The sequence below is a fragment of the Odocoileus virginianus genome, chromosome 9 (genome assembly GCF_023699985.2).
Source record: "Odocoileus virginianus isolate 20LAN1187 ecotype Illinois chromosome 9, Ovbor_1.2, whole genome shotgun sequence".
NCBI lineage: Eukaryota > Metazoa > Chordata > Mammalia > Artiodactyla > Cervidae > Odocoileus > Odocoileus virginianus.
In genome coordinates, this window is record NC_069682.1 from 2257965 (window position 1) to 2281139 (window position 23175).

The window sequence follows — 23175 nt, forward strand, 5'->3', positions numbered from 1 at the left end:
CTGTATAGAATGCTATATAGAACTATATAGAACACTATACAGAACTGAGAATGAATAAATTAGTTCTACATATAAAAACATAGGAGACTATCAGAAATGAAACACTGAAGGAACAAATCCAGGTCCAAATAAGGACTTCCTCTGAGATTCAAACTGCAGTCACTGGTAATAGAGATCAGGACAGCGGTTACCCTGAGCTCATGACAACTCCAAGGGAACACCAGGAGGGCTTTTGGGGGCTGATGACATTCTCCATCTTAAGATCCCTGTACTTTTTGTATATATGTTAATCTTCAATAAAATTATTTTTTCAATTTTATTGAAGTATAGTTGATTTACAATGTTAAATATGTATATATATATTACATATCTATGTATAATACCTATATACACATATATTCTTCTCCATTGTGGTTCATCACAGGATATTGAATATAGTTCCCGGCTACTACAGCAGAACCTTGTTGATTACCCATGACACATACAGTAGTTTGCAGCTGCTGATCCCCAAACTCCCGCTCTCTCCCAGCCGCTCTCTCCCTTGGCAACCACAAATCTGTTCTCTGTCTGTGACTCTGTCTCTGTTTGTAGACAGGTTCACTTGTGCTGTAGTTTAGATTCCATATATAAGTGATACCATATGGTATTTGTCTTCTCTTTCTGACATACTTCATTTAGTATGATCATCTCTAGGCCTATCCATATTACTGAAAATGACATTGTTTCATACTTAATAAAAATATTTTCAATAAAATTAATATGAGGTCACATGATACGATAGGGATTGCCTGGTTATTTGAGGCTGGACATCCTGCTCTTTGAGCAGGAAGCACTGAATTTGAAGCCCTCAGCAATGAGAATGAATAAGGTGAGGGCAGACATAACCAGACTCCAGTACTGGAATCTTCCCTGCAGGGTCACAGCTGACCCTTTGTCATCATAAAATCATAAAAATCATAAAATCATCAGCTACCTTTGTCATACAAAATTCAGCTGGCATTTTCAAACAAATATTCAGCTCTGTTGTGAAAATTAAAGAAGGCTGAGCTTCTTTTGAAAAGGAAAACAGAGAAAAATGTAAATTCAGAAAGAACACCCCCTTCAAATATATTTTTGCTCACTGTTCTTTATGCCTTTTGGTCGAAGAAAATAATCTCAGAAAAAAAACTTTATTTTCTGGAAAGAAAGGAGAACTTAAATCTTCTCTTTTCTGTAGAAGAAAGTGGAGAAATATATGTATTTTTCAAGAAGATAATCCAAAAGGAGGTAAAAGGGAGAGAAAGGGGGTAATCTGAACTGTCAATCCATCAACATGGGACCACCAGTTCACAGGGCCAAGTTTTATAGAAGACTAAGGATGTGCAAGAACCAACAATGCACACCATGTTAGGGAAAGCAAATACACATGAACAGATGCACACAAACCCTGATGTCCCTCAGGCCACTAATATTTAATCTCTGAATGGACAGATGGAATCATCATAAAACATTTATCTGATAAAATCCCATGAAAAAAGACTGGAAACATTATGGTTTCAAAGAGGCTGGAATGAGACAGAATTCCAAGTCTGCCACTTTCTCAAGATGAAGCAATAGGATAGCAAGATAAGGGCCAGATCAGAACCCAGCAGGCACCAAAGACTCCCAGGTTGGTCGAGCTTATTCAGGTGAATACCCCACAGGAGAGTTTGCTATAGAAATGCTGGCATGGTTTCCCACCACATTGCTGGCACAGTAATTGAGTCTGGCAGCCAGAACTAGTGTAGGCAGTGTGGCCAGCAAACTGCGAAGGATGATGAAGATGGCCGCACTGATGACAAATGGTACTGTGATGACGGATGGCTAGTGCAGTGGGAGGCAGACGGCCACATAGCAGTCCTAAGCCGTGACCACAAAGGCGGAGGATTCCACCAGAAGGAATGTATTTATGATGAACATCTGCAGGAAGCAGCCCATAGAGGTGATGGGCTTCATGTCGAACCAGAAGATGAGCAGGACCTGCAGGAATTATTATCTTCAAGAGCTGTGCATTCACTCCCACCCTAGGGTACATAACCCTAGGATAATCCTTAGATAACTTCAACCACTCATATCTCTAGACCACAGTCCCATAATCCTAGCTGGAACAGTGTCCTAATTTCAGATACCTTCTATGTGCATCCCAACCTCCAGAGCCTGATTTATACACTTTTCAACTATAGATCACACCCTTTTGTTTAAAAACATTTATTTATAGGCTGTCTTCTTTTGATCTCTAGAGTTCTTACCCTAACTTCAGATGGACACATCTGCTCATCTAAATGTATCACAAGGACATCAAATCCAGTAAGTCCAATACTTAGATTTGGACACCCTCCAACCTCTCCTTATACATAAGAAACATCTTCCAATTATTCCTACCTCAGTATATGACATAAATATAAATCTAGTTACATTTTTAAAGTTTTTTTTAAATGTTGACCAGTTTTAAAGGCTTTAATAAACAATAAATATTGTTACAATAAAAAAAAAAGAATGCATGAACATCCCAAACCAAACAAAATGTTAGGTGTACAATGTTGAAGTAGAACCTAAGCTGGCAAACAGGGCTGTAGTAATAACACAAACAAGTGACTGGACATCATTTCAACTAAATAATAATAGCCAAAATAACAGTAGTTACCAAAGTACTTTCCAATTGATCTCATTCAAGAGATGAACCTAATAAAACATGAAGCTAAAAGGACAACACAATAGCAAATCACAGAGAGGAAAATATATTCTGTGTTAGAAAGTCAAAAAAAGAAATCATCAGAAGTTGAGGGCTTGGATGTATACACTTCATGTTACTTCCATGCAACAGTCAATATGCTCCTACTAACCCACTTAATTTCCCTGAGAAACAGTTAGGTTGCAATTATCACTGATTTTCCTCTCATTAAGAGAGTTTTTGAATATGCAAATGACTTTCATTATAATTTCATACTAAATCAGTATATCCACAAAAATCTATTTCTTACCAAAGTCCCAAAATAGAAAAGCAGATGTACAATGGCAAAATTAGGACACCAAGATGAAAAGGGAAGATCATAAGAGGATGAGGGAAAAGAATCTATGTGGAGTGTCTTTGGAAGCTGCTATTTCTAGGAAAAATAGATATTTTCAAATATAATGAATCCAATCAATTAACTCTGCCCAAAATATGTGGCCAGGGAAAATGCACTGGGTCAGAAAACTTTGTAAGGAATATAATTACATTGGGCAATTTGACTTTTATCCACTCTAAGGAAAAAAAAAACTGTTTTCAAGATCACATCCACTGTTCCTGCTTCTGATAATGGCATCCTGATAATCATTATGGGCTTCCCTGGTGGCTCAGAGGGTAAAGTGTTATGGGTCTTCTCTCTTCCCACTCTCTATCCAGATGGTTTGGGGAAAAGTCATTCTACTCTGACTTCTGACTCCAGGGACGAGTTTGGACTCCCTCCCAAGGAGTCAATGAAAAACAAACATTCCCTCAGGAGACATGAATTAGATGAGGAATGGACACTCATCTGACCTACAAAAGTACTACTGGGATTCAAACCTGAGACCTGGAATCTAATCCTAGAGCACTGGGAATGGGTGTGGGGAAGGAGGTTATCTTGCCAACAAAATGGGAGACCCTGCCAGAGAATGAAGCCCACAAAGAAACAAACAGAGCTGAGAGACGGGGAAGAAAGGACAACGTGATAATAGTTTTGTGCTCTTGATCCAGCTGTACCTCTGGACTTTTCAGATATACAGATGAATAAATTCCTGGTTTGCGTGGTACCCTTTGGCCTGGATTTTCGAGTTGAGTCTCTTTCAAACAAGAGAATCCTATTGAAGACATTCATTCTCTACTTCCCATAGCATCTGGCTGCAAATATAACTTTAGCCTGAATCAAGAGATAAAGATCAGGAAAAGAAAAGCTTATTTTCTTTAAAAGTATTTGATAAAATTCAAACCTCACCTTGGTGCAGAAGACTTCTCTTAATTAAACTGGCCTAAACTTATGTTTTAGGACTTCCCAGGTGGAGGTAAGAACCTGCTTGCCAATACAGGAGATGTTTAAGAGACACAGGTTCAATCCCTGGGTAGGGAAGATCCCCTGGAGAAGGGCATGGCATCCCACTCCAGTATTTTTACCCAGAAAATCCCCCATGGACAGAGGAGCCTGACAGGCTACAGTCCATAGGGTCACAAGAAGTTAGACATGACTGAAGCAACTTAACATGCAAACTTCTATTTTCTGGTAGATACAAAGCAAATGCATACTTACAATTTTAATTTGCAGTTTAATCTCTTAAATGTAAGAGTTTCATTCATACAAATTGATGGAAGTACCTAAAAATGTTAGGATCTCTGAATAGACTGCCTCAGACTCTGTATTTCTACACAAACCATTTCACATCCTCTCCAGTCTCCTTAAGATTACTATCACCGTAAATGTGACCACCACAGCCTTCTTCCTCAAACTGAGTAATAACTTTCTCTCCTTCAAAGATTTTTTTTAAAGACTTCAGACAGAAACTTTGAGCTTCCCACCCACCAAGTTTCACTGAATCTATCTCATCTGCTCCTCCATTCCTGCATCAGGAGAATAAGTGTCCTGTCTATTCCTCCTTGTGCCTGTACTCTGAGTTCATCTCCAAGCATCAATTATCAGGTCTCTCAACTATACAAGTCCACCTCTAATTCACAGTTGAATACATCCTATCAACATTTAAACATGCTCATCTCATCAATTTTTATAGAAAATGCTCTCCCTCAATCCAACATCCTATTTCAGTTATACCTTCCAAAACTGTCTTCACTCCCTGTCTCCTTATATATTAATAGCTGCTCACCATCGAAGCATCCTCAAAGGAGAAATGAAGGCAATGTGCATCCCCATGGGGATCACTGTTTGGGATAAGGGACAATAACAGGTTAAATATTTAGTCAAGTCTCAACAAGTCACAACATCACTCTTCATTCATGTACAGCTGGCCCTTGAACAACATAAGTTACTTACAGGCTGGTTTTCTCAACAGCAAATACTACAGTTCTAACATGAGTTGGTTGAACCCAGGGATGCAGAACTTAGGATACAAAGGATTCATATAAAAAGGGCTGACAAAGGAATTCTCTGCTGGTCCAGTGGTTAGGACTCTGTGCTTTCACTGCCAAGAGCACGGGTTCAATCCCTGGTCGACGAACTAAGATCCCATAAGTTAAGGCAGTTTAAAAAAAAAGGCTGACTATAAATTATACATAGGTTTTTGACTGGACGGAGGGTCTCAAATCCCTGTGTTGCTCAAAGGTCAACTTTATTTAGGAAAGATTTATTGAGCAACTCTGTGTGAAGGGTGTCATGTGAGAGGCTTTATTATTAATATAAACACATAAAATCTAACTTCTTCCCTGAAGCGTCTCACAGTCCAGAGTGAGATAAAGAGGACAGAAAATACTTTCACATGGTATGCTGAGCCATCAGAGTCTGGATGAAATCAATGGCAAGGCAAGCGGAAACTCAGCAGAAGGCCAAGCAGGCTGTGGACTACAGCACTCCAGGAGGCCCTGTTCCCATGGACCAGATGGTGATGATGCTCCCTTAGCTTTATGACATGGACGTCATGCATGTAAAGGAACTGGATAGTGAACCTGGAAGTTCTGTCTGAAGTGAAGAGAAGTAAAAGTCACTCAGTCGTGTCCAACTCTTTGGAAATCCGTGGAATCTCCAGGTTGGAATACTGGAGTGGATAGCCATTCCCTTCTCCAAGGGATCATCCCAACCCAGGGATTGAACCCTGTGTCTCCTGCATTGCGGGCAGATTCTTTACCATCTGAGACACCAGGGAAGCCCAAGAATACTGGAGTGGGTAGCCTATCCCTTCTCCAGCGGATCTTCCCAACCCAGGACTCAAACAGGGGTCTCCTGCATTGCAGGCAGATTCTTTACCAGCTGAGCTACCAGGGAAGCCCATCTAGAAAGGGCAACACTTAGGTTCAAGGATTCGAGCCACCAGCGATGTTAAAGGACTCAATGCTGATGCTCCAAAGCCTATCAGGACTACTCTTCCACTGACTCTGACAGCTCTCCCCAAATTTCTCCTCTTTATTCCTTTAGGAACACCAGAAATTGTGAAAGGGTGCTCTACAGGTTAATCTGCCACAGATGGGAAAACTCCAGCAGCTATGGTGCTGTCTGATGTGAGAAAAACCTAGAAGGCTCCATGCCATACCAGTGAGGATGAGTTTTTTAAAAACCATACCTCAAATCCAAGGCTTAACAGCTATTATCTTAAGAAGACAAAGATCTGGGGTCTGTTAAGCCTGAATACCCTACTGGCAATCACTGGTAAGATTTCATCAACTTTGAATACCCTTATTGCCCCACAATTGTTTGAAGCTGATGGACACTTTTAAAATACTTTCCCGACCATCCTAAACTACCCCAACTGCTACATTCTCATCAAGGGAATCTTTCTGGGTTATTTTTTAATATTGCCCAGCTGGCTAACTGCTTGCCCAATATCCATTCCTCAGTTCTAACTGATCAAGTACATTTCAATGTGCAATTAAAATTCACCAACATTGGGATTTTCCTGGCAGTTCAGTGGTTAAGACTCCACATTCCCAATGTAGGGGGCATGGGTTTGATCCCTGGTTGGGGAAGATCTGGCATACTGCATGGCATGGCCAAAAAAGAAAAAAAAAAAAAAAAACAACCCCACCAACACTTATTGTATACCCACATATAAAAATGACCAAGACTTGTTCCTCTGCCCTTAGCATACCTGTTACAAACTCTTTTTTCTCCATGCAAAACTGTTTTTAGTCTGGGGTTTCTAGCAAGGACTAGACTCAAAATCATGTTTATTATCCATGGCAATATATACAACTTTTATTTTTTTTTTCCTCCAACTTTCTCTACTTTGATGATATCTGTTCCCTCCCTTAAAAATGACCATGGCATGAGCCACATTATTTGAGACACAAAGTTCCATTAATGCCTTGGAGGATATGGCTGACCGAATGGTCCACTACTGCCCTAAAAGAATGCAATTGCATTACATGGGTAAATGATTTACTCCTGGGGAATATATCATTCTTCCTGATGCATCACAAGGTCAATTGTAGCCTTACTCCTGTCCCATTTTTCAGCATTAGATGCATTTAACAGTTGCATGGTTAATTATCTAAGACTCCATTTCAGCATGTATATTATCTCATCCATTTGGAAATGACTTTGAGTGCACCTTACTCGGACTCAGTGCCCTATTACCCAATGTACACATGATGTCCTCATCTACAACAACAGATGGTCCAACCAGTACACTCACATTTGGCCAGCAAAGGATGGAGCCTTTGACAGCTTCTGAAAGATCTGTGAAATTTTTCAGGAACAGGCTAGTGGATAACAAGGATGGATGTATGAGCCCTTTAAGTCCACATGCCTAGGACTCCCGACAGCTGGTACCCAGACAGCCAACACTGCCATCCCAGTGGGGTGTCTAATATTCAAAACTGAACTTCTGATTTCTCCCCCAGGAACGTACTTCTCCCAGTTTTCCCTTGCTTAGCTGAAGACAATCCATTGTTGGAGTTGCTCAGGCCAAAAAAACCTTAGCATCATTCCCAACTCCTGTCTGTCTCCTAACTCAGATCAAATCCTGAGGAAACACCACCTTCAAGATATATGCAAAATTAACACGGCTACATTGAGAACACAGGTTTTGCTTCCATCACTGTAATTTTATTGCAGTGGTGACAATGAGACCTTTAACTTTTTTTTTTTTTTTTTGCAAGGCAGGAGGCCTGCGTTTGATCCCTGGGTCAGGAAGATCCCCTGGAGAAGGGAATGGCTACCCACTCCTGTATTCTTGTCTGAGAAATCTATGGACAGGGGAGGCTGGAAGTTTATAGTCCATGCGGTCACAGTCAGACACGACTGAGTGATTAAAACTTTCTTTTCAATTTCATGAGTAAAAATTGGATATAACAAGGCTTTTCAACATTAGAAAAGATGAAGTAATGAACAGCAATGTACTTGCTATATTTAACTCCTAGCATCCTAAAGTAAATTGCTTGAGGAAACTGGATCCCAAAGATTATGGGTAAGGAATTTTGAAGTGTGTCTGTATCCCATCAAAGCCCAACTAAAAGAATTATGGACTGACAGCTGTTGACTGAGCAAAACTCCTTTTTGAAAGGGCTATGGGAAGCTTGGAATGCTGTAGTTCATGGGGTTGCAGAGTTGGAAATAATTTGGCAACTGAACAACAATAATCTTATTTTGAAGATCATGATTTTGGAGGAACTAAGGTGATTGGCAGTGGACAGAATCAGAATATGTGAAATTCCTTAAAAACTTGTTGACTCAAACAGTTTTCCTAGCTTTTAGTTTTGCTGAGTTTTTGCTATAGTCTCCTTTGTTTCTCTTTCATTTATTTCTGCCCTAAACCCACAGCAAACATTATCCTCAGTGGTGAAAAATTAAAAGTATTTCCCCTAAAGTCAGGAACAAGACAATGGTGCCTACTCTCACCACTACTATTCAACACAGTTTTGGAAGTTTTAGCCACAGCAATCAGAGAAGAAAAAGGAATAAAAGGAATCCAGATTGGAAAAGAAGAAGGAAAACTCTCACTGTTTGCAGATGACATGATCCTCTACATAGAAAACCCTAAAGACACCACCAGAAAACTACTAGAGCTAATCAATGAGTATAGTAAAGTTGCAGGATATAAAATTAACACGCAGAAATCTCTTGCATTCCTATACACTAACAATGAGAAAACAGAAGAGAAACTAAGGAAACAATTCCATTCACCATGAATGAAAAGAATAAAATACTTGGGAATAAATCTACCCAAGGAAACAAAAGACCTATATATAGAAAACTATAAAACACTGATGAAAGAAATCAAAGAGGACACAAATAGATGGAGAAATATACCGTGTTCATGGAGTGGAAGAATCAATATAGTGAAAATGAGTATAATATCCAAAGCAATCTATAGATTCAGTGCAATCCCTAGCAAGCTACCAATGGTATTTTTTACAGAACTAGAACAAATAATTCCACAATTTGTAAGGAAATACAAAAATCCTCGAATTAGCCAAAGCAAACTTGAGAAAGAAGAGTGGAACTGGAGGAATCAATCTGCCTGGCTTCAGGGTATACTACAAAGCTACAGTCATCAAAACAATATGGTACTGGCACAAAGGCAGAAATATAGATCAATGGAACAAAATAGAAAGCCCAGAGATAAATCCACGCACCTATGGACAGCTTATCTTTGACACAGGAGGCAAGAATATACAATGGAGAAAAGACAATCTCTTTAACAAGTGGTGCTGGGAAAACTGGTCAATCACTTGTAAAAGAATGAAACTAGAACACTTTCTAACACCATACACAAAAATAAACTCAAAATGGATTAAAGATCTAAATGTAAGACCAGAAACTATAAAACTCCTAGAGGAAAATATAGGCAAAACACTCTGATGTAAATCACAGCAGGATCCTCTATGACCCACTTCCCAGAGCAATGGAAATAAAAGCAAAAATAAACAAATGGGACCTAACTAAACTTAAAAGTTTTTGCACAATGAAGAAAACTATAAGCAAGGTAAAAAGACAGCCTTCAGAATGGGAGAAAGTAATAGCAAACAAAGCAACTGACAAAGAATAAATCTCAAAAATACACAAGCAGCTCATGCAGCTTGATTCCAAAAAAATAACAACCCAATCAAAAAATGGGCTAAAGAACTAAACAGGCATTTCTCCAAAGAAGACATATAGATGGCTAACAAACACACGAAAAAATGCTCAACATCACTCATTGTCAGAGAAACGCAAATCAAAACCACAATGAGGTACCATCTCATGCTGGTCAAAATGGCTGCTATCAAAAAGTCTACAAACAATAAATGCTGGAGAGGGTGCAGAGAAAAGGGAACCCTCTTACACTGTTGGTGGGAATGCAAACTAGTACAGTCACTATGGAGAACAGTGTAGAGATTCCTGAAAAAAAATGGAACTAGAACTACCATGCACCCAGCAATCCCACTGCTGGGCATACACACCGAGGAAACCAGATCTGAAAGAGACACGTGCACCCCAATGTTCATCGCAGCACTATTTACAATAGCTAGGACATGGAAGCAACCTAGATGTCCATCAGCAGATGAATGGATAAGAAAGCTGTGGTACATATACACAATGGAATATTACTCAGCTAAAAGAATGCATTTGAATCAGTTCTAATGAGGTGGATGAAACTGGAGCCTATTATACAGAGTGAAGTAAGTCAGAAAGAAAAACACCAATACAGTATAATAATGCAAATATATGGAATTTAGAAAGATGGTAACAAAGACCCTATATGTGAGACAGCAACAGAGACACAGATGTAAAGAACAGACTTTTGGACTCTGTGAGAGACGGCAAGGGTGGAATGATTGAGAGAATAGCATTGAAACATGTATATTATCATATGTGAAACAGATCACTAATCCAGGTTCAATGCATGACACAGGGTGCTCAGGGCTGGTGCACTGGGATGACCCTGAGGGATGGGGGACACATGTACACTCATGGCTGATTCATGTCAATGTATGGCAAAAACCACACAATATTATAAAGTAATTAGCCTCCAATTAAAATAAATTAATTAATTTACAAAAAAATAAGTAAACCATTTTGCCTATATTACATGCAATTTAAAAAAAAATCTTTACACTTTGCGCAGAAAAAAAAAAGATAAATGAGTATCGGGTCACTCCTCACAACTGTCACTGCTACAAGCCTAGTCAAGTCATCATCATCTCTTGTTTGAAACCTATCACGTCTGCCAGACTTCATCCTCTATCCCTCTCATGAGAGGCCAAAGTGACTCATCTAAACTGTGTCAGCTCCTGAACTCTGCTCAGATTTCTCCAGTGACTGCTCTCCTCCCTGACTCCATCTCCTTCTGCTCCTGCCCTCATTCACTCTGTTCCAGCCACACTGGCCTCTCTGCACTTCCTCAACCAGCCGGGCATCCCATCCTTTGCATGGGGCTCCCTCTGCCAGTGATGCTTTTCCATATGAAACAAGGGTAGTTTACACAGGTACTTCACTTTCCACCTTCAAGTGCCACCTTCTCAATGTGGACTATCTCGACTCTCCATTTAATACTGCACCCCTTCCTGCCAGCATCTCAGCACTTCTGAGCCCTCTTAATTACTCTATTTTTTCAAAGCACAAATCCCCTTCTTACATTCTATGCACTTCCTTATGATGTTTATTGTCTACTGTCTGTCTATTCCTACTCAGGAGGAATTTTCACCTCTGTTCATTGATGTGTCCCCATCTGCTTAAGGTCCACCCAAAGTAAACACAGTGGTGCACAATAAATGCCTACTAAATGGATGAATGCTTAGCTGGGGACAGTAACTGTAATATATTTCCTATTTTTCCTCTAATCTATCAAAGGACAAAGCAGAAGCAAGCAGACACCACCCTAACAGGGAGATCCCATTAGCCTCTTCATTTTAATCCTAGCTGTTAAGTGATTAACTTAGACCGAAGGTTTTTCTGTTTTCTGGTGACACCTACAGCCATTGCATACCCTGTAGAAAATTCCCTTCGATGTGCTCTGTATTTAAAACAAAATTGAGGTCTGGGGAAAAAAAGGGAGCGGGACCACTTTCTGAAGTCTTCTCTCACTCCTCTAGCTCAAGCAAATAAAACCTCTGGGGATAGCTCTGGACTTTTCTATTTCATTTGTTTTTCATTACTTTTTTTAATATTATTACTTTTTAGTAAGGCACACGGATATCATTATTCTCTGTCACCCTAGGGGATTCCAATATTGATTTTGAGATTTTTTTAGCCATTCTATAGAATGCATATCATTTATAAGGTTCTACTTTACTTTTGTGGGCATGTCTGCATTCTGAATGTTTTAGATTTTCCATATTATAATGTCTTATGAAATATGATAACATCCTTTTGATATTCTCATTGTTGTTCAGTTGCTAAGTCATGTCTGACTCCTTGCAACCCCATAGAAAGCAGCATGCCAGGCTTCCTTGTCCTTCACTATCTCTTGAAGTTTGTTCAAGCTCATGTCCATTAAGTCAGCGATGCCATCTAACCATCTCGAGACTATATGATTTCTTTTTCCATTTTGGTTTAATTCAAATGAAACAGGATTTTTTTTTTTCACAATCATCCAAAGTTGAAAAAATATTGAAAAACTTAGTTGCTGAAGCCTACGTAACTATGCAAATATTCCCATCAAATATCCACAAATTCTATCCTTTCAAATTTCATACCATCACAGAATACTTAACTCAAGACATTTTTTCTAGGATGGAATTTTTTAAATGCATCTTTCTAAAATGTCATTCACCTTACAGTTAAATAAACTGGCTCATTTCAGGAAATGGCATGAAGAAGGAACAATACACAAGGATAAGAGAATCCCAAAACGTAGAGCAATCTTCTCTGATTCAAAGATTATAAATTCAAAAGATGTTAAGGACTAAAAAGGGTAATTATACAAGTAAAATGGCCAGATAGCACACATTAGGGAGCAGTGGGGACTGCAGCAAAGTGAATACGTCATTATCTTATCTACGGTGGAGGCAGCTGCTACTGAGCTCCTCAGCCACAGGGGATGGTTGCCATGAGGAAACATGGTCGATGTTGCCAAATTTTGTATTTGTGTTTATATGATTTGTTTTTTAAAGAATCCTCAACTCTGAATTTTTAGGAGAAATGTCATACTACGTGTGCCAATCACAACACATCTAGGGTATAAGACTAGAAACTGCTCTAAATTGGCATTGTCAAATGTTTAGTACCTAACAGAATTCACAGTGCTCTCCTTCACCTTCCAGCTTTAAAAGGACAGCTCAGCTATATTTCATGGATAGTAAAAGTCTGCCATTGCTGTTCTCTGGTTTGCAGCTCCCTGATTCCCAGTTGCTAGTGGGCTCTTGGCGGTGAGTGTTTCTATCAGCCAGTGTAGACGTATCAGTTTTATATGCCAACACAGGCACTGCAGCAGGGGTCCCTGTGAGAGTAAACACACACTGCTACCATGGAGACTATCTATATGCTGCCTTTAAAGGCCCTGTGGTTATCACCCAAGAATCTTCTACTTCTGAGAATCTTTCCTCAAAAACACGTGATCATATTTTTGACACGAGACCCTGGATCCCAAACTGGGGAAACCTTTGGTAGACCACTGACTTTCATTCATTTCCATCCCAAGCTTCCTGGTTTTTCTCACTTCATAGCACATCTGTTACTAAGGAAACAAGTACCAAAGGTTAGGGCAGAACTGAATAAAACCCCAGATTTCAGTATAAAAATCAATAAATGCTTAATCAGAAGTCACATCACCAACCAAGAATATTCATACCAGGTTTGGGACAAAAGAACAGTAGGTGTAAGTTGCATCCAGAAATCAAATAATTATTCTTAATGTTTTTCAAAAAATTGGGTCTATTTATGCTATTATTTGAAAAGAAGAGAAGCAAAAGGTAAAGGAGAAAATGAATGATATACCTATCTGAATGCAGAGTTCCACAAAACAGCAAGGAAATATAAGACAGATGTCCTAAGTGATAAGTGCAAAAAAATAGAGGAAAACAATAAAGTGGGAAAGCCTAAAGATCTCTTCAAGAAAATTAGAGATACCAAGGGAATATTTCATGCAAAGACGGGCATGACAAAGGACAGAAACTGCATGGAACTAACAGAAGCAGAAGATATTAAAAAGAGGTGGCAAGAACACACAAAAGAACCATACATAACAAAAACGATCTTAATGACCCAGACAACCATGGTGGTGTGATCACTCACCTAGAGCCAGACATGCCAGAGTGTGAAGTCAAGTGGGCCTTAGGAAGCATCACTATGAACAAAGCTAGTGGAGGTGATGGAATTCCAGCTGAGCTATTTCAAATCCTAAAAGATGATGCTGTTAGAGTGCTGCACTCAATATGCCAGCAAATTTGGAAAACTCAACAGTGGCCACAGGACTGGAAAAGGTCAGTTTTCATCCCAATCCCAAAGAAAGACAATGCTAAAGAATGTTCAAACTACCGCACAATTGCATCCATTCTACACACTAGCAAAGTAATGCTCAAAATTCTCCAAGTTAGGCTTCAACAGTACATGAACTGAGAACTTCCAGATGTTCAAGCTGGATTTAGAAAAGGCAGAGGAACCAGAGATCCAATTGCCAACATTCGCTGGATCACAGAAAAAGCAAGAGAATTCCAGAAAATATCTACTTCTGCTTCATTGACTACACTAAACCCTTTGCCTCTGTGGATCAAAACAATGGGAATACCAGATCACCTGTCCTGTCTCCTGAGAAATCTATATGCAGGTGAAGAAGTGATTTAGAACCAGACATAGAACAACGGACTGGCTCAAAATTGGGAAAGGAATGCATCAAGGCTGTATATTGTCACCCTGCTTATTTAACTAATATGCAGAGCACAGTGTATGAAATGCTGGGCTGGATGAAGCAGAAGCTGGAATCAAGCTTGCCAGGAGAAATATCAGTAACCTCAGGTATGCAGATGACACAAACCTTATGGCAGAAAGTGAAAAACTAAAGAGCCTCCTGATGAAAGTGAAAGAGAAGAGTGAAAAAGCTGGCTTAAAACTCAACATTCAAAAAATGAAGATTATGGCATCAGGTCCCATCACTTCATGGCAAACAGATGGGGAAACAATGGAAACAGTGTCAGACTTTATTTTCTTGGGCTCCAAAATCACTGCAGATGGTGACTCCAACTGTGAAATTAAAGGACACTTGCTTCTTGGAAGAAAAACTATGACCAACCTAGACAGCATATTAAAAAGCAGAGACATTATTTTGCCAACAAAAGTCCATCTTGTCAAAGCTATGGTTTTTCCAAAGTCATGTATGGATGTGAGATTAGGACCATAAAGAAAGCTGAGCACTGAAGAATTGATGCTTTTGAACTGTGATGTTGGAGAAGACTCTTGAGAGGCCCTTCGACAGCAAGGAGATGAAACCAGTCAATCCTAAAGGAAATCAGTCCTGAATATTCACTGGAAGGACTGATGCTGAAGCTGAAGCTCCAGTACTCTGGCCACCTGATGTGAAGAACTGACTCATTGGAAAAGACCCTGATGCCGGGAAAGATTGAAGGTAAGAGGCGAAGGGGACGACAGAGGATGAGATGGTTGGATGGCATCACTGACTCAGCAGACATGAGTTTAAGCAAGCTCCAGGAGTTGGTGATGGACAGGCTGGTGTCCTGCAGACTGGCGTGCTGCAGTCTGTGGGTTCACAAAGAGTTGGACATGACTAACCGATTGAACTTAACTGACTGTTGGAAAGGTAGCTTTTAACTAACAGTTTGCTTCATTATTTTAGAGTATGTATAGAATGTTTACTTTATATCCATATCCAATATTAGAATCTGCCTCTAACTAGAAACAGAGAATTAATCTTTCCTTCCATGCATCTTTCTTTTATCAAAAGTAGAAAATTATTTTAAAGTAAATGACTTGGATCACATTATTGTGAGGTTCCATTTCAGAATTTTAAATCATGGCATTACTCTTCTTCATTTGTACTCATTTTTTAGCCGAGGTAACATCCATTCATCCACAAACTCTATTAAAAATGAAGAACTTAAGTATGGATGCATAAAGCAAGGTGCTAGGGGACTCAAAGATGATGAAACCAGGTACCTTCCTTAGGAATTATCAGTGTAGTACAAGAAGGGAGTCAAGGAAGAAAGCAGCTGCAAAAACACTGTCATGAGTGCCTTGAGAGGTCTCCCAATGAAGGAGTCCTCGGGCGTAGAAAAGAAGATAAAGACCTCAAAGGCCTCGGGCCTGGACAAAGAAGATAACAGCCTCAAGGGCCCTTGCTGAACCACCTGACTTCAGGGATGACAAAACTGAACTTTAAGTCCCACCCCGATACTCTGGGCAGATTGCATCAGCCCAGGATCCCCCGCCCCTGTTCATCCGCAAACTGCCATCTCAGCTAAAGATTACCCAGAACGCCCTGCCTGACTAAACCTCCCCTTAAATACAAAGGCTTCCTGATCCTGTGCGCTCAGCCTGGTCCTTAGACCGGCTGTTGCCCCTCCTTGCCTGAATAAAGGCAGCCTGTCTCCATTGAGGTCGCCTTCCTTTCTTCACTGCCTTGTCTGAAACTCCACCTTACACCAGAACCACGTGCAAGAATGTGGAGGACGTGGACAGCTCCACAGTCCCAGGCAGACTCCACAGTGGTTCAGTGGTAAAGAATCCTCTGCCAATGCAGGGGACGCCCTGAGACTTGGGTTCGCTCCCTGGGTGGGGAAGATCCACTAGGAAGGAAACGGCAACCTACTCAAGGATTCTTGCTTGGAAAATCCTAGCCACAGCGGAGCCTGGAGGGTGATAGCCCGTGTGGCCACAAAGAGTCAGGCACAACTGAGGCAGCTGGTAGGAAATTCTCAGTAAGAAGGTGATCACCAGATGATAAGATGCTCATTTTGGGGAGGCAGTGATGGCAAAGCAGAGACGGGAAGCTTATACAAGGTCTAAGTGAGAGGTAACATGGGGAGATGCAGTGGGCCAGGGAAGGGCTGTTCAAGAAAGTTAAGCTGATGAGACTCAGGGACTCCTTAGCTGTGAGAAGGGAGAGTGCACTCTTGCCTGGAGCAGTAAGACAGGACCCAGCTTGGAGCTTCTTGTTCAGTCACTGAGTTGTGTCCGATTCTCATGCAACACTCTATAGCCCACCAGGCTCCTCTCTCCTGGGATTTCCCAGGCAAGAATACTGGAGTGGGTTAACATTTCCTACTCCAGGAGATCTTCCCAACCCAGGGATGGTACCTGAGTTTCCTGCATAGGCAGGTGGATTCTTTACCACTGAGCCACTGTTGCAGAGAAGAAGCCAGTTCTGACTGCATGTTGGAAGTGTTTCTTTGACTTGCTTTTGTTGTCACCATATAGAATGGCCTGCCTCAGAGGATCCTGCTCCGCTGCCTGACGGTTAAACTAAAGTGCCTTTGTTCAGAACCTGTCCACCTATAGATGGTAGGAAGCAAGAAATTAACACATCCACTGCCTGAGGCTTGACTTTCTAGGAGATGTTTGCAAGTTGAGTGACCTTTTTACTTTGCTTCCTTACATCCCCCCAATGTCTGATCTACAAAAGAACCTGGCATTCAGACCCTAATGAGATGGTTCATCAGAGGCACTAGACTGCCATCTTCTCAGTTATCTGGCTCCACAGTTAGTCCCTTCCTTGCTCAGCCTTTGTCTCAGATTCATTGGCCCATCATGCAGCAAGCAGAGGGAGCTTGGACTCAGTAATACCACCAGGGAAGCCCAACTTAGAAGTAGCTAATAACTTAAAAACTTTCATAACAGGCAAAACAAACTACTGTTTAATTCAAGTTATGAATAACTGTTATTTCAATATTATTGGAAAAGTTCTTTTTTGTTTTCATGTCTCAAAAAGCTAGAGGAGAATGAACAATGTACTGAACACCATACTTTCCTTTCCAGAGGAGGAAAGCTCTACATTCCATTTCTGTAAGACTTTCTTCTTTAACTCCCTCCTCCATCACTGTTTTTGTTTTTCGAAGGTAAATTATACTCACAGAGCAACTGCTCCTACTTTGGAGGAAGATGCTTCCTTTGAAACACATGAAGTACAAGTTTTCTCCACTTCACTTGCAGGAAGCACTCTTCCTAGGTCAGCAAACAGCACTGGAGCTAAATTAGGCAAGGAGGCAACTCACTTAATAGAGATTAGCTGGGAAATCCATTTGCATGACACAAAGAACATCCTTAGATGCAAAGGGATAGAGTTCCGCCTAGAAAATAGCTAAGGAGTTTTCTTAAATAGAATGCCAACCTTGACTGTGAATTGAGAAGTGATGCTAACAAAGAATGATGAGATCGCAGATCTTCTACTTGCCACTGAAGGTGTGAACAACTGAGCTTGCCCCCCATCCTCCCCCATCTGTAATTTATTAAAGAGTGATGGAACCAATAATGTTGCGAAAAGCCACCTCAATCCAGTTGGATGGGGGTGCAACAAAGGCTTAGGGATATCAACTGTGCTCTATAGGAAAGACAAAGGGGCTCTTCTCTGCCCGTTCACCTTCATCAGCAAGGACACAAGTGGCAACTTCCTTGAAGACTGAAAGAATCCCAGAGCTGACATCTGTTTTAAATTGTAAATTAAATTTGTTTTTTTTATACGCACAACCACATATTGATTCCTGGTTTTGATCATTCCCTTAATCATAATACTGAACAAAGCAAGGCAATGAAAGACATTCCTTGCCCTTTACCTGAGGATATCTGCATGAACCGAAATGCAAAATCAGAGGATTTAAGAGTCAAAGCGGGTTGATTAATCCAGTGATTCTTGAATTACTGAAGATTTAAGGATGCCAAACAAAACTTTTAATCTACTGAGTTGCTTGCTGTATGCAACAGGCTATGTGGACACTGGATCCAGATGAGGAAGGGTTTGACTCTTCTGCATGACTGTTTGCCTTGAGTAACCTACATTATAGAGTTCTCGTGATGATTAAGATTCACAGGTAAAATACTGGGATGAGGGTTTAACATATCTTCTTCAACATGTTAACTACAACCACAGGAGTGCAAGCTACTTTCCTTATAATCTACATTGCTGCTGCAGGAGTAGCAAATTGTGTGTATGTGTATATGAGTGCATAACTCAGCGTGGCCTTCCTAAAACAGTTACCTGAGCAGGTGCAATCCTGACACTGGAGAGGATGACAGCACCAACGGAGTCTCCGTGACTACATATCTAAATATTCAAATATGATATTCTTGCTGTTCAGTCACCCAGTGATGTGATACTCTTTGCGACCCCATGGATTGTAGCACGCTAGGCCTTAAATATGATAGGCCAGGCTAAAATTTGTTAAGTGGGTTCTATAAGCCTAGCCAGACAAATATGCCTTCAAAACAATGTAGAAACTCAGGCTTCAACTCAGAATCCTGGGATCCCAGACGCGGCAAGTAAGGGGTCCCAGTCTCTTGTCCCATCGCCTCGTTCCTTTTGCCCCAGGCTTCAGGTTCTGTATGTGGACTACAAACTCCATCCACACCTCTCACTAATAAACAATCCTTCCTTGGCCTGCCTGGGGCCCCAGAGCCTCCCAAGAGGGGAAGTCCGAGGTCCCAGGAATGCAAAGCAGGGTCCAGTGGGGGTCAACCTGGGCTCTGAGTGCAGGGGGCTTGGCTGCACAGGTGCCAAGAGGTGGGAGAACACAGCAGGTAAACTCTTTACTATACAGTATCCAGGGACTCCCTTTGTAATTTAAGATTTCCTGTTTTTAGTGCAATTAAAGAATAATTACCTTTTTTTTTGCATCCCATTTGCAGGTATCCTCTCCTCAGGGCAAAGGTTATAAAAAGCCATAAAAGCGACATGAACCTGAGCATTAAATTACCTGGACAGCCACAGCCATGTCCTGTGTATGATGAGAACTGCAAGGAGAATGCAGATTGATTTATGGGTGATTTTTTAGTATTACATACCAAAAGTTGCTTCCCTGGTGGCTCAGAGGGTAAAGCATCTGCCTATAATTCGGAAGACCTAGGTTGGATCCCTGGGTCAGGAAGATGCCCTGGAGGAGGAAATGGCACCCCACTCCGGTACTCTTGCCTGGAAAATCCCACGGACAGAGGAGCCTAGTAGGCTACAGTCCATGGGGTCACAAAGAGTTGGACACGACTGAGCGACTTCACTTTCACTTTCTTTCACCAAAAGTTAGGGGGCTCCCTGTTGGCTCAGCAGTAAAGAATTTGCCTGCAACGCAGGAGACACCGGAGACACAGGTTCGATCCCTGGGTTGGGAAGATCCCCTAGAGGAGGGCATGGCAATCCACTCCAGTATTCTTGCCTGGAGAATCCCATGGACTGAGCAGCCTGGCAGGCTACAATCCACAGGGTCGCAAGGAGTTGGACATAACTGAAGTGACTTAGCACACACACAAGAACCAAAAGTTATCTGAGCTCAGAACCCATCATTCATAGTGGACTAAACTCAAACATATAAACAAATAAACAAATGGATGAAAAGAACTGACTCATTTGAAAAGACTCTAATGCTGGGAAAGATTGAAGGCGGGAGGAGGAGGGGATGACAGAAGATGGTTGAATAGTATTACTGACTCAATGGACATGAGTTTGAGCAAGCTCTGGGAGTTGGTGATGGACAGGGAGGCCTGGCATGCTGTAGTCCATGGGACTGCAGAGTCAGACACGACTGAGCAACTGAACTGACTGACTAGAACTCAAACATGACTAAAAGACTTGCTCAGAGTTAAGATAATTCAAGCTAAAAAGAAGCCTAGACTCGGGCTGGTGTTCCATCTATTTTCAAACTATACCTCTTGCTTCTGCTAAACTGTTCTTTGGAGCATCTTTTCACTGGCTCTGGTCTCACTTGAGAATAGTATCTTCCCTTCAAAATACCTGTCCAGGGATTTCCCTGGTGGTCCAGTGGCTAAGACTCAGCTCCCAGTTCAGGGAGGCTGGGTTCGATTCCTGGTCAGGGAACTAGACCCCACATGCTGCAGCTAAGAGTTCCCAGGCCATAACTAAAGATCCTGCCTGCCGCAACCGAGACCCTGAGCAGCCAAATAAATAAATATTGTTCAAAAACAAAAACCTGCCCATACATGAAGATAAATCTGGAAAGCCAGCTTCTTCAGGACAGGTCCTGCTGACTCCAGGAGAAAATCCCATCTTTTATGTGGGTCACCACCATGGACACAGTACCATAAACCTTGGACTCCATGTGCATCTCCATCTCAGCAGCTGTTCCCTCTGTGGGGGAGGTGTGGAGGCCTTCAATTCATCCCTGTTGGCCTCCAAGTCCTGGGCTAATGGGCATTTTTATTCTTTCTGCTTGGTTTGGTTTGGGTCATTGACCTCTCAGCCCATCTTTTTTGGTTCTCTTATCAGAAAGAGGGCCACAGGACTGCCAGTCAAGGTGCCTTCCCCTCTGTGATGCCAAGTGAATTGTGACCTGGGGAGAGGGGCCACGCCCTAAGCACAAAAACCAGTGGTCTGGGGCCCAGCCCAGGCAAACCCCTCATGCATGGGCCTCTTTCTCTAGTCCATGATATCTAGACTCTAAAGCTGGCTAGGTTCTGGTTTGCTTGCAAGCCTGTTTTTTGGAGGTGGTGGTGGTTATTTTGAGGGGACACTCCCATTCCTAGCAAGTCTTTTAGCTATCTGAGAGCCTTCTAGTAAATTCTTTCTTTACTAGAGTTTCTTTCATCTGCATGCAAACTAAGAGTCATTGCCAATACACTTGGCAGAGCCCCTGACATAAGAATTAATCAATGAGTGTCACATACTGAGTCATTATAACCTAAATATGTATCATCATCATATTTGTAAAACAGTGAATTTTTTTTTCTAACTCATAAAACAACATTATCATTGAATGAATTTTGAAAAATTCAGGAAGGTATGAAAAATATAAGCCATACATATTTTTACTGCCCAAACACTGCCTAATTTTGTTTTTGTTCCAGTTTGCATACATCTATATGGGATATTCCTGAAATACATATCATTGTAATACAGCAGTACATTTGGTTATTTCTAGTTAAAACTGTTGTGAAGGCTGTTCCTTGTTATTACATAACTTTTGAAATGACCCCTTTTAATACATGTCATAGTCTATCATTTGGGGGACTTCATTTTATTTTGGTTTTCACATGACTAAATTTATTCTTTTAAAACCTTACTAGATTTTGTTCCTCTTGTTTTTCCCAGGTTTTTTTTTTTTTTTTTTTTTTTTTTTTGGCATGGTGGGAAAAATTAAAAGAGCTTTACTTTTGATGCAGTGATGAGAAAGTTGATGACTACTTTCTGGCTTTTATTTTCTTAACATGGTTTAAAATATTAACACTTTGCAAAGTAGGTTACCCTATGCTGTCTCCCACATTTGGGGGCACTGTTTGTAAAACAGTGAAACCCTGCCACTTGGGGGCTGCTGTGTCTTTCTTCTATGTCAAGGGGAACTTTAAAATAGCTTTAACCCACCTCCGACTTTTATATAGATTATTTTCATTGTTTTTATTATTTCAGAATATTATAACAATCCTTAAGGTAAGTTTTTGTCTGCATAGTGATGGACAGGGAGGCCTGGCATGCTGCAATTCATGGGGTCGCAAAGAGTCAGACATGACTGAGCGACTGAACTGAACTGACTGACTTATTTAGCAAACACTAACATAAGAAGCCAGAGAAACAATGTGTCAAATAATCTGAACTTTCAAAAGATTTTGACATATTTTCAAATTGTTCTCCAGGGAGGTTGTATTGTATAATTCTGCCAGTAGTAACGCAAATGTCCTTCTCTCTGCATCCTTGCCAGTACTATTTTATCTATATATACATATATACATTTTGCTGGTTTAATCCATGAAACATAGCATGTCACTTTTGTTTTAATTTTCATTTCTGATTAATAGTAAGAATATTAAATATGTATGTTAGCCTTTTCATTTCTTCCTTTTGAATTATTCAGGTATTTGGACAATTCTGTTGGCATGTTATTTTCTACTTACTGATATCTAAGAGCTCCTTGATATGATTATTACAGTAACTGTTCTGTTATGCTTGGTGTCCATGTTTTTCTTCATAATTACTTTTTGCTTTACACTGTATTTTTTGCATGCAAATGTTTAAAATATATTCAAATCTATATTTTGCTTTGTGATTCTTTCCATTAATTTTATATTAAAAAGTCATTTCCCTAAAAGTATTAAATATTTTCTTCTGGCTTTCTCATCTGGCAGATGAACTTTCCAATTTGGAATTTAGTCTCGTGAGTCATGTAAACAGAGGTTCTTAGTTGAATGTTTTCTGTATACTAAGCCAATTTGCTTGATTCTTTGGTCAAATATTCCTGTTTCAAAATGCTTTCTCCATCACAGTTCTGTTGCCAAAAACTACCTGAGTCTCTTTGCAATCTATTCTATTCCATTGAGCTAACTATTGATTTTTACACCAGTACTACTCTGTTATAATGATTGTAGTTCAATGACTGTATTTATTTTTGTTTCTGGAAGGGCAACCCACCCCAACCCCCATAGAAATTATTCTGCAAATTTTTCTTGACTATTGTCA

At 40.6% G+C, this 23175-nt stretch overlaps 1 protein-coding gene and 1 non-coding gene across 5 annotated transcripts in view; one reads left to right on the top strand and one right to left on the bottom strand.

Moving 5' to 3' along the window:
- The window catches only part of PAK5 (p21 (RAC1) activated kinase 5), a 399298-nt gene that overhangs the window by 370622 nt on the left and 5501 nt on the right, over positions 1–23175 (bottom strand). Inside the window, exon 1 of one of the 4 annotated variants that reach the window (XM_070471885.1) lies at positions 20809–21002. The exons of the other annotated variants lie outside the window; for them this stretch is intronic. The gene's annotated coding sequence lies outside the window, so the exon portion shown is untranslated. Of the gene's footprint in view, positions 1–20808; positions 21003–23175 lie in introns of those variants that run through there. 4 annotated transcript variants of the gene reach the window in all.
- LOC139036850 (small nucleolar RNA SNORA1) lies at positions 7669–7777 on the top strand. The gene has a single exon (XR_011489712.1). It is a non-coding gene; the product is annotated as a small nucleolar RNA SNORA1 (small nucleolar RNA).